The 19,801-nt window shown below is 36.0% G+C and overlaps 1 long non-coding RNA gene across 2 annotated transcripts in view; it reads right to left on the bottom strand.

Annotated features, from left to right (window-relative positions):
• LOC140615883 (uncharacterized) overlaps positions 1 to 1,300 on the bottom strand; it is a 62,539-nt gene extending 61,239 nt beyond the window's left edge. The window contains exon 1 of one of the 2 annotated variants that reach the window (XR_012016395.1): positions 998 to 1,300. This is a non-coding gene — a long non-coding RNA (uncharacterized lncRNA). The remainder of the gene's footprint in view (positions 1 to 997) is intronic. The other variant, XR_012016394.1, reaches the window with a different exon arrangement.
• Between the last annotated feature and the right edge of the window lie 18,501 nt (positions 1,301 to 19,801).

The raw sequence follows: 19,801 nt of genomic DNA, 5'->3' as shown, positions 1-19,801 counted from the left end.
TTGAAATTGGATTATTTTCCTCCTCCAAAATAGAACTGCTAATATAACATTGGCTTTCTGGGAGAATGGTAGCAATTTGCTTATTTCCCCACAGCCTCATCCTATCCCCTGAGTAGTTGTTTGAAAAGATTATGATTACATATACAGCACACACATGCATCTTTCTGGATATCTTAGAGAAAACCAATAACTGCACTAGTTTTTAGGGTGGGAAAGGCACAACTAAACCTATACAACTTCAAGGAAAGTTAAAATATGATTCCAGCTTTTACAGAATTCTAATATTAAGTAGGATGTTTGGTTTGTTTGGGTAGTGATTGTTTTTTATTTGGGAAGTTTGAAAATGGGGAAATGTCCATGTTTTTCAGCATGTTATCTATTTTAGCCTAAATAACATTACCACAAGACTAAAAAAAAAAAAAAAAGAAGAAGAAATTCTATGATGTCACAACATAGGATTGATAAAAAGGAAACAGTGGGACCAAGCATCTGTAGGATTGCTTCTAAGATTTATACTGCCAGGTCAGTATCATTAGCTTAAGTGTCATTTTTTATGGTACCAGAATTTCAATGTGTCATTAAGTCAACAAGCATGTATTAAGCACCTACTGTGTGCCAGGCACCATGGGTAAGCAAAGTCAGATAAGATTGATTCTGCCCTAATGTTGCTTTCAAAATCCATGATCTCCTTTTGCCAACAAAATTGATGGCTAATGTAAATACAATGTTATACTTTGGCAGATTTAAGTTAATATAAATATAAATACTATAAATAGGGGCAGCCCAGGTAGCTCAGCGGTTTAGCGCCACCTTCAGCCTAGCATGTGGTCCTGGAGACCTGGGATGGAGTCCCAGGTCCGGCTCCCTGCGTGGAGCCTGCTTCTCCCTCTGCCTGTGTCTCTGCCTCTCTCTCCTTCTGTGTCTCTCATGAATAAATAAATAAAATCTTTTTGAAGAATACTATAAATATAGTACTTATTCCAAGAACTATACTTACGGGAAAAATGTGCAAAGATACCTACTGGGCAAGAGGCTGTACATGAAGGTTAAGGTCAGGGAGTAGGGCACATTCAGAGCCCACAGAGCTGAAATCTCTGAATCAACAATGTTCTTCCCATGTGTAATTCATTCATATAGTGACTTATTTTGCAAAGAAATATTATCTTGTTAAGCTGCCATAAAGTGTCAAAAACACATTTTTTTACTAATACATCTGGTTCAGCATTGCAACTGAACAGCAGAAGAACAAGAATAAATTCAACATATGTTCTACTTGTTAACATAACTGCCTCATACTACCTTTGAGTTTATTGAAAGTAATATACTACAAGATTCCAATTGTGACTTCAAAAGAATCCCAGGCATCTTTGTGACAACAGCCCTACACCATTGAAATAAGTTCTAAGGTTCCCAAGGTGAGCACTTAAAGGAAAGCACTGATTTGGATAGATGAATAAATTCTGATGTAATTTAAAAAAAATAACAGCCTCTTAACTTTGTAATATTCCTTTATACTTGAGTTTGAAGGCCTACAGCAATATAAAACACAATTAAAATTATTTTTTAAAGACTATATTAATTTATTCATGAGAGACACAGAGAGTGAAGCAGAGGGAGACGCAGGCTCCATGCAGGGAGCCAGGATCACGCCCTGGGCCGAAGGCGGCGCTAAACGGCTGAGCCACCGGGACTGCCCAATATTTAATTAATAATTAAATATTATTAATTTGTTGCTATTCTTACAGCAATTTTATTTACTAAATTATTAATAAATTAAATATTATTTTCCACTAAAAGATATCACATATCAACATGGGGAAATGCTTGTGATAGAATGTTGTATGGTAGCAAGTCTCCAAGATGGCCCATCTCTGTTTTCCACCTCCTGGTATTCAAATCCTTGCTCAGTTGTCTCCCACAGTGTACTAGGGTTAGCCTGTATGACCTGGAGAATACAGCAGAAATGATTTGTCACTCTCCAGATTAGGTTATAAAAGACTGCAGCTTCTGTCTTGCTGTTTCTCTATCTCTTTCTCACCATGAGAGGCTAGCTTCCATGCCTTGCCAGTAGCTCAATGGAGAGGCCTACCTGGCGAGAGACTAAAGCCTCCTTGTCAATAGCCATATGAATGTGGTTGGGACCCAGTGGGTTCTCCAGCCCTGTAATGACTACACCCCCAGCTGACACCAGACCATGCAATCTCATAAGAGATTCTGATCCAAAACCACTCAGCTGAGATTCTTGTGAGATAGTATTTATCATTTTATGCAGCTAAATTTCAGGGTAATTTGATACACACAACAGATAGTTAATACTGCTAAAGGAAAACCAAAAATATATTATAGGAAATTTGCCAAAATGTTAATAGTAATTATCAGTGACTGATTAGTTATGAGTAATTTTTTTATTAGGTTTTCTGTATCTTTTCTGATTTTCTGTATTATTATATATCACTTAAAAAAACAAAAAGGGAAATATTTTTTTGTTTTAACACAAAGTGTAATTTAAAATGAATTTTCTTTCATTTTATTACCATGTGTGTGCCACAGTGTTTTGCAGTGATGATGATTAGCACAGATACAGAAAGAGGTATTGCAATTCTAAACAGTATAATATGGCCAAGCATTTGAATCAAATACTAATTTGAGATTACCAACCCAGATGATTCCGGCCAGTAAAGGAACATACTACCACACCAATTAGTGCCCAGAAAAAGCCTTTTTACTTGTGACAGAATTTCATATTACAGAAAAGTTGTAGAAATAGTACAAAATTTTCTGTATACCATCATTCCTATATACTGACATGATCTAATTATGAACATGTTATCTCATTTGCTTTAATCATTATTGACAGATGATAATGTATATATCTCTTCTTCATAGCACTTATCACTGTTGTAATTTTACATTTATTTGTATAATTGTTTGATTAATTTTTATCATTCCAAATGGAAAGTAATTTCTATAACTTTTTTGTTTGCCATTTATCCTGGTACTTAAAACTGGCTCATAACAAATGCTCAATATTTTGAATGAGCAATGAATGAAGAAATGAATGGAATAGAACGGAAGATGAAGAGAGAGTACATTAAAACTGTAAGAAAGTTATATGTGTTTTATTTGTGCCCATCAGCTGGGCAATCACTAAGATTGAATGCTGACATAAAATCCAAAAGGTGTTTGTTGGAGGGTCATAAGAAACAGAGCAGAGAACTGGAAGCATAAGAAACAGAGAGAGTTGGGCTCAGAAATAGAATTTAAAGCAAGAGATTAAGTAAAGTTTCTCCTTGGAACAGGTTATTAAGTTCTGTGTCTTGGTCAGATGGGCCAGATTATGCTGCACTAACTCCCCCAATGCACAGGGTCTTAAACAAGAAAGTTTTATTTCTAATTCACAATACATGGTCAATACATGATCAATGATTCTTGGTAATCAGTTGAAAACTCTTTATTACCTCCTTCCAGGACCCAGGCTAATGAGGTAGCAACTATCAGGACCCCTGCTAGTAACCATGCCAGAAGAAAAGGGAATTCTAGAAGGCCTCACTTCACTAATGAAACGCTTGACTTAACCATGACATTTGTTGTTGTCATTTCTACTTTGAACTTATTATCCTCAAGTAGTCTCAAAGCCCACACAATCACAACAGCACCAAGAAATATGATTCTGCCACACGCCTGGCAGACAGAGAACTGATAATATTTGGTGACTAGCACTAATGACTACTAGCTTTGATGCAGTTATTATAGTTCTTGCTCAGCAATCTCTACAACAAATTGGTTTTATAGACTAACAACAAAGCATGAGAATTTTATATAAATTCAACATAAAGGTATCATTCATATTTATCCAGGCATAAGCATTTTCCCTTCTTCTCATCCTGCTCGCCTTTCTTCTGTTTCTTCAATGAAATCCCTAACCATCCCAGAGAGATTTAATAACAAAAATTAAAGAATAATCATTTGCTTGAATCCTTTTTAGTATTTATTTATATTCATACATTCAACATATTTAGAGCACACTTACTATTTACCAATAGAATTTTATCATTGCAAAACATTACTCAAAACAGCTTATAATTTAACTCTATCTCAATTTAAACAAGATAATGATGTGGTAAACCAAAAACACTAGTGTGAGGAATCCAAATTTCTAGTCATAACCACCTGTTCCAGATACAATAGCTGAAGAAAATGGCTTTAATATTAATATTAGATTTCCGAGAGTAACTTTCATTTTCAAGGGCTACTTATGTTCGTCAAACCAAATCATATTAAACTAAATCTCTAACAAAGCATATAAGTTTATATTTATAATCCTGATATCTGTTGGATCATAGTTGCAAGACACAACAAAAGCATCATTCAGTACTCTTTGGCTATTACTAGGCAGTAAACAGAAATAAGAACTGGATCATATTTCAGATAATTTAAATAATGTGAAACAGAGGACAGAAGTTCTACGATATACTCCAGAGATTTTGTGAACTTTATTAAATTAACTGAATAATTCAGTTCTCCTCTATACTAGAGTTTCTTTAATTTCATCTGTGTGCATGTATTTGCCCTCTTGAAAGTATGTGAGTGTGTGTGTAGTCACTTTACTTCTCACCAAAACCCTGAAATAGACCAGAACAATGATGGCAGCTTTAGGAGGTTGGAAAATTAAACAGAAGAAAGAGGACTGATTATATGGAAAATCTTTTGGAAAATCCTAGAAAGAGGAAAATCAGTTTCTGATATTTCATATTTTTCTCTGCCATTCATCCAGTACCTCCTATGTGTGAGGCACTATTATTGGAGCCAAATATACACAGCAAATAAAATAAGAAAGATCTCTGCTCTCATGGAGTTTTTTTTTTTTTCTCATGGAGTTTATATAAATTCTGGTGGGTGGAGGTGGGGGGCAGCAATCAGCACATACAAATAAATACAATAAGTGACAAACACTATGAAGAAAATAAAACAGAACAATAAATATGACCAAGAATGACTATGATTAGGAGATGTTTTAGATGTGTTTATCAGTGAAGGATTTGAGGGGTTTCAAATGAGGCATAATGATGGGAGGGAGGGAGGCAGCTTTGCAATGTCTGAAGATCACTCCGACAGGACAGGAAGAAAGAGCTGGTGTAAAGCCTCTAAAGCAGGGATGAGCTTGGCATATTAAAGGAAATTTTGATGGAGGAAAACACATACCTAAGTTATATTCTGATGAAAAATATGAATTCAAGGATAAACAAAATCTTATAAGCTTCAGATTAAACAGGTATCTCATAGGAAAGATACTGTGTCTGACACATAAGTTCTAATTTCCTACATAAATGCTAAGAGATAGGGGGTGACATTGACAGCATCCTGAGGTAAAAGGATCACTCCTCTGTGAAGACAAAAGAAACTCAGTTTCAGCACAGGAAGACCCAGAAAACTTCTCTTCTATACCTCCTTTATTAAAAAAAATTACTCAAAGAAGTAGTCTTGTGAAATAATAATAAATCAGAATAAAAACCTCAAGAAATAGAAAGATGTGGTGTAAAAGATAAAGCAGTGAGCTGTGAACCCAGTAAGACTTACTGTTGAGTATAAGTGATAAAGTACTTGTAATATTTAAGCAATTGTTAAGGAAGGATTCTTAACTAGAACAGAAACATTTTAATTTCAAACTGAAATTAGAAATCCAGGTTATTTCAACTAAACTTGGACATTGGGAAAAACAGAAAAAGTAGAAATAAGTAAGGAATGTTTACCTTTTCAGCTTTACAATTATGGAGGAGATTTCAGATAGAGTTTAAATTTTTATTTTGCTTGAGAAACATACTTACAAAATGATTACTAAAATGTTAGCATATCCAGTAGCAGAACAGATTTAGGATATATAATTTCCAGACATCTAGAGAGGGGGAAAAGAAATAAATACATTAACATAAGGGAATGGATTACAATCTAACCAAACTAATGCAAAGAGAAAGAAAACAGAAGTGACTTCAAGAAAAAAAAAAATAACTGGATTGAAAGAATAATTACTGATAAGAGTTACAACCCACCAAAGTAGCATAACAATCACAAACATTTTTGTACCAAGTGACATCACATTAATTTGAAAAGCTGGAAGAATGCTGAAGTCTGATATACCCACCATCATATTTGGAGATTTTAACATACCTCTCTCAAAATTTGAATGAGCTTTCAGGAAAAAAAAAAAAAAAAAGCAAACATATAAATGAGAATACAGAAGACAGAAACAATCCAGTTATCATTCTTGACCTCAAAGCTATATATGAAAATTTTCATCAGCAAACATAATTCTTTCAACTACTTATGTAACATTTATAAAAATGTACTAGGGGGGCACCTGGGTTGCTCAGCTAAACATCTGCCTTTGGCTCAGGTCATGATCCTAGAATACTGGTATTGAGTCCCACATCAGCTCCCTACAGGGAGCCTGCTTCTCCCTCTGCCTATGTCTCTGCCTCTTTTTCTGTGTCTCTCATGAATAAATAAATAAAACATTTTAAAAATATGGGGATCCCTGGGTAGCTCAGTGGTTTGGCTCCTGCCTTCAGCCCAGGGCATGACCCTGGAGTACTGGGATTGAGTACCGCGTCGGGCTCCCTGCATGAAGCCTGCTTCTCCCTCTGCCTGGGTCTCTGCCTCTCTCAGTCTGTGTCTCTCATGAATAAATAAATAAAATCTTTTTTTAACATATATATATATATATATATATATATATATATATATATATATACACATACATGCACACACATGGTATTAAGCCACAAAAATAATCACAGTAATTATGAAAGAGAAATAGTATGAAATCATAATGAAATGAGGTAGAAGTAAACATAATAAAGTCCGGATTATTAACCAGTAGAAAATATATTCAAATGTATTATAAATCTAGAGAAATTAAAAGTATTTGATACTTGCAATGACAAAATAGATCAAATAGAATAAACCAGAAAGTCAAGATGTAGACCAAAATAAAAATGGAAATAAAAAGCAGCATTTCAAATAAGTTGAGATAAAAGATTCATTAAATCATGTTTCATAATTTATTACAGGAATCTCAGGGAAATAATCAGATTATTTCCTCACCTTTTACTTTAAAATAAATTCTAGGGGATCCCTGGGTGGCGCAGCGGTTTGGCGCCTGCCTTTGGCCCAGGGCGCGATCCTGGAGACCCGGGATCGAATCCCATGTCGGGCTCCCAGTGCATGGAGCCTGCTTCTCCCTCTGCCTGTGTCTCTGCCTCATTCTCTCTCTCTCTGTGACTATCACAAATAAATAAAAATTAAAAAAACAAAATTAAAAAAATAAAATAAAATAAAATAAATTCTAAACAGATCATTGATTTAAACATCAAAAAATGAAATGACAAAGGAGGAAAAATATGGGAATTTTAAAAATAATCTTAGGGTAAGGAGAGATTTAAGATGGCGGAGTAGTATGGGGATTCTATGCTTGCCTTGTCCCTTGAACACAACTGAATAAATGTCAAATTATTCTGAACACCCAAAACATCAATCTGAGGACTGAGAGAACAAACTGCACAACTAGAAACTAGAAGTAGAAAAATGGTCATATGGTGGAAGACATGAGGTGCAGAGACATGATTTGAGGGAGAAAGGAATCACAGGCGCTCAGAGAAGAAAAAGCCCTTGTCATGGAAAGAGGAGAGAGAGAGAGAGAGAGCAGCACACAAGGAATTGCACAAGAAAAACACCACCCAAAACCATTGACTGGGAAAATGAGAAGGGCTGATTAACATGAGTTTTTACAATAAGCGGAGCTCAAAGACTGAAGTGTTAGAAGTCTGGTGTGGAGCCTGCCAGGCATAACAGTGCCCCTGTGGAAAAGACAGAGGCCTGGGAGTGGGTAGTATGCTCTGAGGATCCCTGGGTCACACTGGGAAAAACAGTTCCCCTTCTTGGAGTACAATTGGAGAGCCAGTGGGCACCATTGCACTGCCCAGTGCCTTAGCATAGGGGCAGAGATACCTGATGAGGGCAGCTAAACTGGACACTAGCTTTTTGCTGCACTTTACTCTAAACTCTAGCAGCGGCACATGGTTGTGTAACTACCCTTCTGAGACAAACCAGAACCAGCTCTAGCACAGGGAGACTCTCCTCCAGAGGGTCAGCCTGGTCTGAGCCATGCCATGTCCCTAAAATTTGGAGTTTTGAAACCGAGTTACATGCCTGAGATAAAACACAGGTGCACTGTGCTACTACTGGTTGGGCAGATGGCCCAGGCACAGATAAGGTGACGGCAAGGATCTGAGAAACTCCTTGGGACACATGAGGAGAGATTGTTCACTCTTCTGTGAGGGCTTCCTGGGTTCACACTTCCAGCAAGTGTGAACTCCCCCCTTGGGGAGAGAGCTGGCTGATGCTATTTTTACCCTAGCCCATTAGCATGGTCAGACTTCAGAAAGCAGTATGGCACCCCACACAGGAGGCTAGAGCCACTTACACGAAACCCTGCCCCCCTGTGCCCTGCATGCAGGTGCTTCTGTACTGGGCAAGTATGTCTGAGAGTCAGACAGCAGCAGCTCCTCCCCCAGAAGACCAGCACAAACTCCCTCACTTACACCAAGTCTAATGAGCATGGAGTGCTGCAAAACTTGAGCTCCAGTGGAGATAGGATCAGATCTATTTTAACAAGCTGACCAGAGCACACCTATTTAAAATTCACCACACACTGGAAAAGGTACAAACACTCCCCACTGCAGGCAAGAAGAAACTCTGCAAAGGACTAACCTGGGAGAACGAGCAGCCAAAACACAACAGTAGAGTGTACACAGCATACACCAGAAACACTTCCTGAAGCAGTAGGCTCTGGACAGTATATGACCTCTTCCTAATGAAACCATTACTCTTGGGGGCACCTGGATGGCTCAGTGGTTGAGCATCTGCCTTTGGATCAGGTCATGATCCCAGGGTCCTGGGATCAAGTCCTGCATTGGGCTCCCTGCAGGTAGCCTGCTTCTCCCTCTGCCTATGTCTCTGCCTCTCTCTGTGTGTCTCTCATGAATAAATAAATAAAATCTTAAAAAAAACAAACAAACAAACAAAAAACAAAACAAAAAAATACTCTCAGGAGCAGGAAACATAACAGGCTTTCCTAACACAGAGAAGACAGAGACCTAGACAAATGCTAAGACAAAGGAATTCATCCCAAAAGAAAGAACAAGAAAAGGTCACATCCAGGAATCTAATTAAAACAGATATAAGTAATATGCCTGATCCAGAATTTAAAACAACAATCATAAGGAAACTAGCTGGGCTTGAGAAAAGCATAGAAGGGAGTCCCTACAACAGAGACAAAAGACCTAAAAATAGTCAGACCAAAATTTTAAAAATGCTATAACCAAGATGTGAAACTGACTGAATATAAGGACCACAAGGATAGAAGAAACAGAGAAATGAATAAGGTATATAGAAGATAAAATTATGGAAAATAATGAATCTGAAAAGAAGAGGAAAAGAAAATTACTGGACAACAAATGTGGACTTAGGGAACTCAGCAACTGCATAATGCATAATGACATTCATACCATAGGAATCCCAGAAGCAGCAGCAAGGAAAAATGTGGCAGAAGGTTTATTTGAGCACATTATATCTGAAAACTTCCCTAATCTGAGGAAGGAAACAAACATCCAAATCTAGGAGACACAGAGAACTCCCATCAAAAACAAAAGTAGGCCAACACCAAAACATATCATAATAAAATCTGCAAAATATAGAGGTAAGGAAAAAATCCTGAAAGCAGTAAAAGAAATCCCTAACTTACAAAAGAAGACTAGTAAGGTTAACAACAGACCTCTCCACAGCAATTTAGCAGATCAGAAGAGTGTCATGATATTTTCAACATGCTGAATGGGAAAAATATGCAGCCAATAATACTTTATCCAGCAAGGCTGTCATCAGAAGAGGAAAGATAAAGAGTTTCCCAGACAAGCAAAGCTAAAGGAGTTTGTGAACACTAAACCAACTCTGTAAGAAATATTAAAGGGGACACTTTGAGTGGGAAAGACCAAAAGTGACAAAGACTAGAAAGGAACAGAGAATATCTCCAGAAACAATGACTTTACAGGTAATACAATGGCACTAAATCTTTATCTATCAGTAATCACTCTGAATGCAAATGGACTAAATATTCCAATCAAAAGACTTGGGTTACAGAAATCTTAATAGATACAGAAAAAGCATCTGACAAGGCACAGCATCCATTCTTGATAAAAACCTTCAACAAAGTAGGGATACGGGGAACATACCTTTATAACATCAAAGACCCACAGTGAATAATATCCTCAGTGGGGAAAAACAGAGCTTTTCCCTTAAGGTCAGGAACATGATAGGGACATCCATTCTCACCAATGTTGTTCAATGTAGTATTGGGTATCTTAGCCTCAGCAATCAGACAACAAAAAGAAATAAAAGGCATCCAGAAAGGCAAGGGAGAAGTCAATGTTTCCCTGTTCACAGAACACATGATACTCTATGTAGAAAACCTGAAAGACTCCACCAAAAAATTACTAGAACGGATACACGAATTTAGTAAGGTCACAGGATACAAAATCAAGGTACAGAAATCTGTTGCATTTCTACACACCAATAATGAAGCAGCAGAAAGAGAAATCAAGGAATCAATCCCATTTACAATTGCATGAAAAACCATAAGATACCTAGGAATAAACCTAACCAAAAGGATCTGTAAAGGAATCTGTACTCTTTGAGGAACCTCCACACAGTTTTCCAGAATGGCTGCACCAGTTCACATTCCCACCAACAGTGCAAGAGGGTTCCCTTTTCTCCACATCCTCTCCAACATTTGTGGTTTCCTGTCTTGTTAATTTTCCCCATTCTCACTGGTGTGAGGTGGTATCTCATTGTGGTTTTGATTTGTATTTCCCTGATGGCAAGTGATGCAGAGCATTTTCTCATGTGCTTGTTGGCCATGTGTATGTCTTCCTCTGTGAGATTTCTATTCATGTCTTTTGCCCATTTCATGATTGGATTGTTTGTTTCTTTGGTGTTGAGTTTAATAAGTTCTTTATAGATCTTGGAAACTAGCCCTTTATCTGATACGTCATTTGCAAATATCCTCTCCCATTCTGTAGGTTGTCTTTTAGTTCTGTTGACTGTATCCTTTGCTGTGCAAAAGCTTCTTATCTTGATGAAGTCCCAATAGTTCATTTTTGCTTTTGTTTCTTTTGCCTTTGTGGATGTATCTTGCAAGAAGTTACTGTGGCCAAGTTCAAAAAGGGTGTTGCCTGTGTTCTCCTCTAGGATTTTGATGGAATCTTGTCTCACATTTAGATCTTTCATCCATTTTGAGTTTATCTTTGTGTATGGTGCAAGAGAGTGGTCTAGTTTCATTCTTCTGCATGTGGATGTCCAATTTTCCCAGCACCATTTATTGAAGAGACTGTCTTTTTTCCAGTGGATAGTCTTTCCTCCTTTGTTGAATATTAGTTGACCATAAAGTTGAGGGTCCACTTCTGGATTCTCTATTCTGTTCCATTGATCTATGTGTCTGTTTTTGTGCCAGTACCACACTGTCTTGATGACCACAGCTTTGTAGTACAACCTGAAATCTGGCATTGTGATGCCCCCCAGCTATGGTTTTCTTTTTTAAAATTCCCCTGGCTATTTGGGGTCTTTTCTGATTCCACACAAATCTAAAAATAGATCTGCCCTACGACCCAGCAATTGCACTGCTGGGGATTTACCCCAAAGATACAGATGCAATGAAACGCCGGGACACCTGCACCCTGATGTTTCTAGCAGCATTGTCCACAATAGCCAAACTGTGGAAGGAGCCTCGGTGTCCATCGAAAGATGAATGGATAAAGAAGATGTGGTTTATGTATACAATGGAATATTACTCAGCCATTAGAAACGACAAATACCCACCATTTGCTTCGACGTGGATGGAACCGGAGGGTATTATGCTGAGTGAAATAAGTCCATCGGAGAAGGACAAACATTATATGGTCTCATTCATTTGGGGAATATAAAAAATAGTGAAAGGGAATAAAAATAAGTGGGAAATATCAGAAAGGGAGACAGAACATGAAAGACTCCTAACTCTGGGAAATGAACTAGGGGTGGTGGAAGGGGAGGTGGGTGGGGGAGTGGGGGTGACTGGGTGGTGGGCACTGAGGTGGGCACTTGACGGGATGAGCACTGGGTGTTATTCTGTATGTTGACAAATTGGACACCAATAAAAAATAAATTTATTTTAAAAAAAGGAATCTGTACTCTGAAAACTATAGAACACTTAGGAAAGAAATTGAAGATAACACAAAGAAATGGAAAAACATTACATGCTCAAGGATTGGAAGAACAAATATTGTTAAAATGTCTATGCTACCCAAAGCAATCTATACATTCAATGCAATCCCCACCAAAATACCATCAGCATTTTTCACAGAGCTGGAACAAAAAAATCCTAAAATTTGTATGGAACCAGAAAAGGCACCAAATAGCCAAAGTAATGTTGAAAAAGAAAACCAAAGCTGGAGGCATCACAATTCTGGACTTCAAGCTGTGATCATCAAGACAGTATGGTACTGAAACAACAATAGACACAGAGATCAATGAAACAGAATAGAGAACCCAGAAACGGACCCTCAACTCTATGGTCAACCTATCCTCGACAAAGCAGGAAAGACTATCCAATGGGGAAAAAGACAGTCTCTTCAATAAATAGCATAGGAAAAACTGGACAGCCACATGCAAAAGAAAGAAACTGGACCATTTTCTTACACCATACACAAAAATAACTTCAAAATGAATAAAAGACCTAAATGTGAGACAGAAAACCAGCAAAATCCTAGAGGAGAACACAGGCAACAACCTTTGTCCTCAACCACAGCAACTTCTTGCTAGACACGTCACCAAGACAAGGGAAACAAAAGCAAAAATGAATTAGGACTTCATCAAGATAAAAATCTTCTGCATAGCAAAGGAAGCAATCAATAAAGCTAAAAGGGAACCTATGAATGTGAGAAGATATTCGCAAATGACATATCTGATAAAGGACTGGTATCCAAAATCTATAAAGAACTTATCAAACTCAACACCCAAAAGACAAATAATCCAGTTCAAGAAATAGGCAGAAGACATAAATAGACATTTTTCCAAAGGAGACATACAGGTAACTAACAGACACATAAAAAGATGTTCAACATCACTTATCATCAGGGAAATACAAATCAAAACTACAATGAACTATCACCTCACATCTGTCAGAATGGCTAACAATAGCAACTCAGGAAATAACAGATGTTGTTGAGGATGTGGAGAAAGGGGAACCTTCTTACACTGTTAGTGGGAATGCAAACTGGTACAGCCACTGTGAAAAACAGTATCAAGGCTCCTTAAAATGTTAAAAATAGAACTATCCTGACCCAGCAATTGCACTACTAGGTATTTACCCAAAGGACACAAAATATTGATTCAAAGGGCACATGTACCCCAATGTATATAGCAGCATTATCAACAATAGCCAAACTATGGAAAAAAGCCCAAATGTCCATCAACTTATGAATGGATAAAGTTATGGTGTGTGGAGATTTTATATATATATATATATATATATATATATATATATATATATATAAAATCCATGTTATTGCAAATGGCAAGATTTCATTCTTTTTGATGGATGAGTAATATTACATAATATATAATGACCATTATATATATATATATATATATATATATATATATATATATATAAAATGCCATTTCCAACAACATGGATGGAGATAGAGTACATATATTATGCTTAGTGAAGTCAGTCAGAGAAAGACAAATACTATATGATTTCACTCATTTGGATTCACTCATTTGGAATTTAAAAAATGAAACAATATAGGGAGGAAAAAGAGAGAGGAAAACATAAAACTGAGTCTTAACTATTAGAAAACAAACCGAGGGTTGCTGGAGGGGAAGTGAGTGGGGGGAATGGGTTAAATGGGTTATGGGTACTGAGGAGGTCACTCGATGTGATGAGTGCTGGATGTGATATGCAAGTGATGAATCACTAAATTCTACTCCGGAAACCAACATGACACTGTATGTTAACTAACTAGAATTTATATAAAAACTTGAAACATGAAAACTAACCTTAGAATGAGAAAAATTTTCCTAAGCAAAACATAAAATACAGAAGAGATAAAATTGATAAAATTTATTCAAAACTATAAATTTCTATAGAAGAATTTAATAAATGAATCAAAATAAAATTTTAAAACTGGGGGAAATATTTATAACACATAATAGGAAGGAGTTAATATCCTTAATATATGGAATATTCTTAAAAATCTATGAGTATGACCAGTAGACTAACCAAAAATATTAAGGATGTAATCAGTTCACAACAAAATAAATACTATTGCAAAGATATTCAAAATCACTTACAGTTATAAATCAAAAAGAGCAGAATCTAAAATTAAATAGACAATAAAATAGATAATCCTTAATAATTATGACCTTCTAAAACACAAATACACACCATAAAAACATTTTGAAAAGCTTTTCAATGTATTTTATGATCTCTACCCAAATCTGACAGCTAAAAAAATTTTTAAAGGCACATACCAGTATGACTTATAAATATAAGAATATTAACAAATAAAATCACAAGTATATATTTTAGAACACATTAACACCAATTAGGATTTATTTTAGAAGTGCAATAATGGGGATCCTTGGGTGGTGCAGCGGTTTGGCACCTGCCTTTGGCCCAGGACGTGATCCTGGAGACCTGGGATCGAATCCCACATTGGGCTCCCAGCGCATGGAGCCTGTTTCTTCCTCTGCCTGTGTCTCTGCCTCTCTCTCTCTCTCTGTGACTATCATAAATAAATAAAAATATTTAAAAAAAAGAAGTGCAATAATGGTTTACTGTTAGGAAATCCAACAAATTTTAAGACAAAAGTCACAATCAAACCATATATACTATAAAAGATTTTATTAAATCATAAAATGATAAATTTTATGATTTAATCATAAATGAAAATCATAAATTATTTTATGATTTAATATGCATTACTGATTTTTTTAAATCTCAATAAAATAAGGGGAGGAAAGTGGTCTATCTTTGAGTGTCATTTATAGGAAACCTGGAAATATGTTATAATTAATAGGGATACACCAAAATAATTTTCTTCCAAAGCATGAAAAAAACACAAAGTTTCTCTATCTCTCTGTCCCTAATAAGTTCATTATGGAGGCTTTATAAATTTGTTTCTGTGTTGGTTATTACCATTGGCTCTTGCTCATAGTCTTAACACTAGTGGGTGTTTTACTTGAAAAACTTGAAATTTTACTTGAAAAAGTATCTGTACAAATAATTTGAGACTAAAATGATGTACTCTTCCCCTAAAGAGAATTTTCAAAGAATTGCTTGTACCTAGTACCTGGGGCACTGGCAATCTAGGTCACCTCAACCCAAGCAAGGGCTTGGAATTTTGCTGGCCACTAAGAATGCTGAAATCTGGGTTGAAATCTATAGAAGGACTAGATTCTGATTCTTTTTACTCCAAGTGACCAATGTTTAAGAAGCTGGCCCCAACTGAAGAATAAATTACCAGGCATCTACTCTTGGCAGGCCTCAGATTACAACCTTAGCCTTGTGGGGCTCCTGAAAACACAGCTGTCTCTTCCTGATCAAGAAACTCTCTGGGCAAAAGTGGACAGGAACACTTGGCTCAAATTCTGGATTTTTTTCTTCTAATTCCTTACCATCTTCTTAGCTGGTTGAAGCTCTTAAGATGTTTTTTACATTTTACACAAATTTTGTTACTTGACTCCCAAAAATAGGACTGATCTAAATGACCTAGTCTGAAACTCCTAAAAGCAGAAGTCTTTTTTTTTTTTTCATTATTCTATAGTCAGAGCTTTTTATTAACCTCTAGGATTCAAATATACTTAATAGTACTGTCCCTTGGGTCATTCTATTAGGAACAGCAGTCACTAGTCATTTTTCTTCTTTTCTCTCAGTATTATTGATATATACAGACCTTTCGTGACTTATGATGGGGTCACATTCCAATAAACCCCTCATAAATTAAAAACAATTTTAAATCAAAATGTATTTAGTACACCTAACCTACTGAACATCATAGCTTAACCTAGCCTACCTCAGAACATTTACATTACCCAACAGGCAAAATCATCTGACACAATGCCTATTTTATAATAAAGTGTTGAATATCTCGTGTAATATATTGAATTCTGCACCAAAAGTTAAAAACTGAATGGTTGTATAGGTACAGAATGGTTGTAAGTGTATCAGGCATTTACTCTCATGACCCCTGGCTGACTGAGAGCTGCAGTTCATTGCCACTATCCAGCATCATGATATTGTACTATGTACTGTTAGCCCAGGGAAAAGATTAAAATTCTAAATTTGAAGTACAATTTCTACTAACTGCATATGCTTTTGCACCATGGTAAAGTAAAAAAATCAGGTTTTTTTTTCCAAGTAAGTCTCAATTTTAATAAGATCCTCTACATACACATTTGCTACTAAAATTTGAAATAGCACATCAAAAAAATTACAATTCAATTTCTGAAAACCAGAAAAATCTACCTTATGCACACCCTCCCCTAATTATACTCTAACCAACCCCCCCCCCCCAAGTTTTCTGTGTATTCCTTCTGCACAAGTTACTTGGCTTCCAATTTTTTGATGTTAGGTTTTATCTTACTGACTTTAGGCTTCTCAAACACCTAGGCAACACTCAAAACCTAGTAGTGCTTCCTTAGGTCAAACTGAAAAGTGGACAAATACTGCCGTCATTCAAATGCAAACTACAGGAACTGAAGTCATTCAAATGCAAACTACAGGATTCCTCACAAACCCTAGTAAGTCAGGAACTGTTTATAATTGAACACAGCATAAGTGTAAGGTAAACAGCATAATAATTTATACATATTGTGAAATGATTCTTGCAAGAAGTTTCGTTAACATCATCTCATATAGAAAAAATGTTTTTTTCTTTGTTCTGAGAACCTTTGTTTCTGTTTTCAATTATATGATATAGCACTGCTAACTATCATCATCATGTTATACATTGTATCACCAGAACATATAACCGGAAGTTTGTACCTTTGACTACCTTCATCCAGTTCCCCCAGCCCTCAGTCCCCACTTGTGATAACAACAAATCTGATCTCTTTTTTCTATGAGTTTGGCTTTGTTTGTTTTTTAGATTCCACATATAAGTGAGATCATACAGTTATTTGTCTTTCTCTGCCTGATTATTCTATTTAGTATAATACCTTCAAGGTCCATAGAAACAGAAGTCTTATTATTTCATCCTTCAAGATTTTTAAAAATATTTTATTTATCTATTCATGAGAGATACAGAGCAAGAGAGAGAGAGAGAGGCAGAGACACAGGCAGAGGGAGAAGCAGGCTCCATGCAGGGAGCCCCATGTGAGACTCCATCCCAGGTCTCCAGGATCACACCCCGGGCTGAAGGCGGCGCTAAACCACTGAGCCACCCGGGATTTTTCTCAAAGTTCTGACCAATAAAATAAAGCGAGAAAATATTGTAAAAATAAAAATATTGCCAAGTGAAAATATTATTATTTTTGTTTGAAAACAAAAAACTATTAAACACAAAATCATATAGGTACAAGGTACAAGAAAAATATTTTTTAAATCACTTTTTTCTTTTTAAGATTTTATTCATTTATTCATGAGAGACACAGACAGAGAGGCAGAGGGAGAAGCAGCCTCCATGCAGGATCCTGGGACTCGATCCTGGGACTCCAGGATCAGGCCCTGGGCCAAAGGTAGGCTCCAAACCACTGAGCCACCCAGGGATCCCCTAAATCACTTGTTTTAGATCACCTGTTGAAAATGACCAGAAAATATAATGAAAAACCTAAAATGAGAAAACAAAATATAAATATTATGGTATTTTTTATGTGTCAACTTGACTATATTAATATCTCTCATATTGAATTAAACACTAATCTAGGTGTTATTTTGGAGGCATTTGTAAGCATGACTAAAAGTCTATATTCAATTGGCTTTTAAATAAAGGAATTATTTTAGATAACCTGTATGGGCCTCATTCGATCCATTTAAGGTCTTAAAAGGAGAAAGAACGGAGTCTTCCCAGAAGAAGGCACTCCAACTGTAGACAGCCATTTCAGCCTGCCCTCCTTGATGGCTTGACAAATTTGGACTGGACTAGCTAGGCTTCACAATTGTATAAACCAATTTTTTTGCAACAAATCTTTTAATATGTATCCCCTACTGGTTCTACTACTCTGGTTGATCCCTGACTGATACTATAGGTAATAAATGTAACATGAATTTGTGTGGGGGGGGCCTTTACGAGGGAAAATGTTAAATGTTCCTAAAGAACATAAAAGTAGATAAGGGACTTCACAAATTTCTGCAATGAAATCAAACTATTCCAAACAATTAATGCAATTAAAAATAAAATCCTAACAAGACTTTTTTTTTTGAAGAATTTGACAAGTTTTCTCTAAATAAAAAAGTAATCACAGTGGTGGTGAGAAATGAACCTACCAAATAGTAAAACATGCCATAAAGCTACAATAATTTTTAAAGTGTGAAGTTACCAGAGAAAGAAGCAAATAGATCAAAGAAACAGAATAGGAGGTCAGAAGTTAACATATATGTAAATAGGAATTTAGTGCACAAAAAATGTTATATTCAAATCAGTATGAGAAAGATGGTTGTACCAGTTACCTTTTACTGAGAAACACACTACCCAAAAATGCAATAGATTAAAATAAGAACCATTTACTTAATTCACAGTTTGGTGCTTTGGCAGTTTGTCCTGGAGTAAGCTGAGTAGTTCTTTAGCTCTAGGCCAAGCTTGGTTGATCTTGGCTGAACTTGCTCTTGGGTCTGTGGTTAGTTACAGGCCCGTTGGAGATGACTGGTTTTGAATGTTCTCATTCATATGTCTTATGATTCACTGATGGTAACAGGGGAGACAAAGTCACATGTCTCTAATCACCCAGCAAGCTAAAGTAGGCTGCTTTATATAACATCAGAGTTCTAAGAATAGCAAACAGGTAGGTCTCAATACACAGGCATTTTTCAAGTCTCTGCTTATATTATGTTTACTACTGTCTCATTAGCCAAAGTAAGTCATGTGTCTAAGCTCAGAGTCAGGAGGGGAGGGCATTACCAAAAGGCTTAGCTACAGGGAGGAATGACCCAATTGGAGCCATTACTTCAATCAATCCGTTATAATGAAGTATTCAATAAATGATGCTGGAAAATTGAACCATTTAGAAAGAAATAGGTTAGATTCTTTTATAGCATCAGAATAAATTCCAGGTACATTAAAAATTAAATGTAAAAATTGCTAAATTTTAATAACAAAGCTGGCGAATGACAATATAGAGAAAATATTTGCAACACATATGGCAATAATTAAGAGCCAGAATATACAAAGATATCTTAGAAATAAATAAGAAATAGATAAACACCTCTATTAAAGCAGTAGGGGGATTTTTAGATATACAATTCATTAGAGAAATATAAATGGACATTAATTGAAAGAAAATATGCCTAATATCAGTAATGATCAAATATAAATGAAAACAAAAATCAAAGTATCAATTTTTGCCAATGATTTTGAGAAAATTTAATGTCAAAATTTAATGTCAAATGCTAAAGAGTGTTTGAAAGTAGATACAATCACATAATGTTTGTTAGAATATAAATTGACATAAAATTCCTAGTGAGTATATTAGTACTATCAAAATGTTAATTTGCATA

This window comes from Canis lupus, chromosome 24, assembly GCF_048164855.1.
Source record: "Canis lupus baileyi chromosome 24, mCanLup2.hap1, whole genome shotgun sequence".
In the NCBI taxonomy this organism is placed as follows: Eukaryota; Metazoa; Chordata; class Mammalia; order Carnivora; family Canidae; genus Canis; species Canis lupus.
The sequence above is the reverse complement of the archived record's forward strand: the minus strand, read 5'-3'. Positions and strand labels throughout refer to the sequence as shown.